The sequence below is a fragment of the Morone saxatilis genome, unplaced genomic scaffold (genome assembly GCF_004916995.1).
Source record: "Morone saxatilis isolate NCDOM2014 unplaced genomic scaffold, NCSU_SB_2.0 Contig8, whole genome shotgun sequence".
In the NCBI taxonomy this organism is placed as follows: Eukaryota; Metazoa; Chordata; class Actinopteri; family Moronidae; genus Morone; species Morone saxatilis.
In genome coordinates this window covers 24,167,953-24,172,358 of record NW_023340257.1, presented here as the reverse complement: position 1 = coordinate 24,172,358, position 4,406 = coordinate 24,167,953, and the positions used below count along the sequence as shown (strand labels likewise).

The 4,406-nt window shown below is 38.9% G+C and overlaps 1 protein-coding gene across 1 annotated transcript in view; it reads right to left on the bottom strand.

Annotated features, from left to right (window-relative positions):
• Positions 1-4,406, bottom strand: part of tyw1 (tRNA-yW synthesizing protein 1 homolog (S. cerevisiae)) — a gene marked incomplete in the record, with an annotated part of 55,465 nt that overhangs the window by 8,319 nt on the left and 42,740 nt on the right.

The following is a 4,406-nucleotide window of genomic DNA, read 5'->3' as shown; positions in this document are numbered from 1 at the left end:
GGTAAAAGGTTGGCAGATTAGCAGATGAAATGCAAGAATTTGCAAAGAAAAATCATCGAATCAGGTCAACTAAAGCTTTTATTTGACCAAAATAATCAAAGAATTGAAACAAAAGAGCTACCTGTACTTACAAAAAATAAAGTAGTATCTTGATAGTCTGGAGTGTATGATTGACAAAAAGGCTTCATAGACAGCAACAACTGCTCATTATCACCTCTAAAACTTGGTCACATGTAATTTGCCATTCAGTGGGTGAGAGAAATGGAGTAGGAAGTGAAAAATCTGGCCTTGGCCACAAAAATCAATCAAAACAGCAGGCCGGATGCTGAGTGTTTTTTGACCAATAGTGACAATTTTGTGCTGTGGTTACAAGTGATGAAGAGGTAGAAACACAGAGAACAACAGCTCCCTATGGCAGAGACAAACTATTGACGAGTTGGGCTGAGAGCAGAAAGGTGTGAAGGAGCCAGGAAAGGAGTGCATCTTTAATGTCCATTTTGTATGAACTGAAGGAATCTGCAGCAGGCTCCAAACAAGTACCCTCCAATACAAGACCTGCATTAGCAATCAGATTAACCATTAGTTTTTGTAGCATAGATTGAAAAGTATTAGGACTTCTATGTGTTAGTCCCTAAATAATGAAATGGGTCAAATTGTTGTGCAGTTCATTGTTTATTGCATTTCACTGTCAAGCTACCACCATGGGCCAAGACAATTAAACCCACACTGACCTTTGTGTTAATAAATCCTTCTTATTGGTGGAGCCCTCGAGTTGCACAAACATACTGCAGAGGTAGCAACAGATTTAGATTCTCCAGAAGTTTTATGCATTTCATTTGTCAGTATTTCAATAAGCATCAACATTGAATCAGCCTCTCAGAGACGAGGAGGTAAACCCAATAATATACAGTATACCCTTACAGAGAACGCTTACATTCTCACTGCTAGTTTACAATGCCAATTTAGCATTGGGAAAAGGAGTTTTTAAGAAGCTTTTTGCAAAATGTACTGCTTAGGTGAATTATAGGCATTCTTAAGGCTGTGCAAAGATGCCCTACATAATAGTAATATGGTGTTTGCTCATAAATCAGGCAGCACTGCAGTTTGTTTTCGAACCACATTGCCAAAGTCACGAGAACAATGTTTTGTTTGGGATTGTTAGTTACATTCTGGTACCACATCTCTTTGGTGCAAACATGCTGAATTTAAAAATGTTTTACTCACTTCAACATTTCCTACCAAGTTTTAGTCTCTATACACACTAATGCCTGCACAAACACAAACACCACCTGTGTGTCAGTGTGCTGTAACAGAGCCAAGGCAGCAGCTGTACTACCGTAATTCTCTGATCCGTTGGCCAGGAATGCTGTCTGATCCTCACCCAGGTATCTCATGAAGGAAAAACAAGAGTATCCGTGTGAGTGTGTATTTATGTGTTTGTATCTATGTTTGAGAAAGAAAATGGTAAAAATGAAATCAACCATTCTCCCTTCTCTTTTTCTGGTAACAGTATAATTACCAAACACAGCAACAACAAACAGCTCTGTACTGTAAATGTAAACCTGCATAAGCCCGTTGTTCAAATTAGCTATTTGTTATCAACCCCTGCTGTGCAGCTTTATACCTCATGTCTAACATATCACATCTGTGATGACACGGTACTCTCAAAAGCTTTGTGTACTTTGGTAAAAACCAATTAAACAAATGAAAGATCTTACCTGAAGATATAAACCACAGTAGCCACAATTATTTGAATAACTTTGCTTTAAATATTCTGTTCATTAGATGTCTATTGTAGTGTACTGGACAGTACAGTGCAAGTTGGTAAGACTACTAAGACTCACTGAGCAGATTTACTGTGCAGATTTCAATTTTTGAAGAATTAATGTTCAATATATTATAGTTTTCTAAAATAGTTTTCATTAACAGTAAGTGTTGCTAAATTATGAAAATCTATTAAAGACATCTTTTTTCCAGGACATTTTCCAGATGTTTTTCTTGACAATACAGGACAGCACTCGCTCCTTGTTTACTAATGCAGGTTTCATGATGATGAAGTGTGTCAGGTTCATTACAGGTAGGTGGTCAGCGGTTATAGGACATGCTTTTTCTGCTGCGTACTCTCCTGTGAACTGACTACAGTTTTCATCTGATTGTAGCATTAATGTAGCCACTGAGTGAAGGGCTAAGGACAACACTGATTGTCATTTTAATCAATTACCAGGTGTTTCCATGACTGGAAAACTAGTCTTTAAATCTGAGATTTAGAGTTTTCCAGGATGTGTGGGACCCCTAATTAGTTCAAACTGTTTTATGTTGTTTAGTTAGAAGCAATGAAAAAGCCCCTGTGGGTTTTGGACCTCTCCCTCAGCACTAATCTGACTTCTGCAATTAATATTTATGACTCTAAACTCCGGGAAGTTAAACTGTTCTGACTACTGAAAAAAGTACATGCCTAGTAAAGATGAAATACCAGATGTTTCACCATTTCACAGGAGCCAGACATCAAATTCCACCAATCTAATGGCTGAGGCCAATCCCCTAAATCCAAAAGTGTTTTGTCTAAGGAAACAGAAAATTCAGCCCTCCTTTTGGGATATTTACTTGCTTTCTTCTGTGGCAGACTACACAAGAAACATTGGGACAGTTATTTTGATAGTGCTGTTCTTCTATTCGAGCCACTCAGCAGTCGTAGAGAATGCCTTTACTTGTGAACTGCAGCTATTTCTTCAGTAATTGAACCACATACGCCTGCAGGGCTGCTTGACAATTCACTGCACAAACAAAACTAACACAAACAGAAAGTGAACCGTAAGGGGTTGAGTTTCGAGAGAGAGTAAGGATGCAGCTGGGGGCAATGCAGGGCAGGGCCGCTGGACAGAATTGATGAGGGACCTTGGTGTTATCAGCCTTGCCTGGAAGCCCGCTGAATAAAGATCAACTATCCAGGACTCAGTATAAATCACAAGGAGTGGGCCAGGCAGGAGGAGGGAGCGATAAGAGGAGATGGGAAAAAATCTTTGAGATATACAGAGGGAATGAATGAACTGTATCATTGAGGAAGTTGCAAGAGTGTGGGAGAGATGAAGGGAAAGAGTGAGAGGCCTTCACCTGTTCACTAATAATCTATCTTTCACCTTTAATGGAAATCATAAATGCTGATCCTCAAGGCCCCCCTCAATGTGCGCAACATACAGCTGTGTGTGTTTGACTAAATTTATCTCTGTACATTTACACCCTTGCCCAATTCCTTCTCTCTCCCTCACTTTCTGTAATCCATTTCCTTCCTGGGCGAGTGAGGGACCAGTGGCAGGTAAGTGGTATTGATGAGACACTGAGATGATAAATCACACACTCGACAACAATTGGAAAGTGGATGGTAAATTGCGTAGGCAGAATGTGTTGCACCATATAAGATGATGGACTAATAATTAATGGGTCAATAACAAAGATCTTGCTGCTGGCGGCGGTGGACACACACCCGGGCAATACATCCTTTTTTCCACACTTCATCTTAATCAAATGCATGCACAACACTCATGTTTTTATATATACACTACACTACATATATATACAAAAAATCCACTCAACACTGACTTAAATCTTGTCACTGTTACGATGACAGTTAAATGGAAGGTAGTTAACAGAGAAACTAGCATTTGGTCCGAATGAAATGACTGATAACTGTGACTGCTACAGATACCAGATTTTTGGCAGTTTTTTCAGAGCATTCGATTTATAGATTTCTGTCCAGACACTGTTTTGCAATAATACTGTCACTTAATCCTGGGTTTAGACGACTGTGATTGTTTTTTGTTTTTATACCAGAATGATAATGGATTCAGCTAGACCTTTCTCCAGAGCTGACACAGTGTGGAGATATGGAGGTCTGGCTATGCAAGACTATCTGTAATCTCATAGGAATGCTAGCATGTATTATGAAAAGTTAAAGTAAAGTAAAGGACACTGAATGTTTGCTTATTAACATGCTATTAGCATGTAATCAATGCAATCCAGTATCCCAGAAAATCACCCGTATCACTTTGGGTTGAGAGTCTTTATCATGAATAGGCCTGCAAATATAAATAGGATGAATGTTACCATGGGAACACAGCTAATGCACACCGTGAAAAAACAATCAGTCAATGGGTTCAGGTGTGCACGTGTCTCAGGGAAAGAAGCTCCAGATAATATTAGGAGATTCCACATTTAGGTGTTTATAGCCTACATAACATGAGTTTAAATATACTGGGTTGAAGGTGTGGAATTAAAATAATACTATATGAATTGGTTAATTACCTTCCATCTCCAGAGATATTGCAACATGTTATCCCTGGAAGTAAGAGGTTCAACTGAAAATTGCCATTTTAAATGCAGACAGTGTTATAAAACTGAATTTGGTCCAG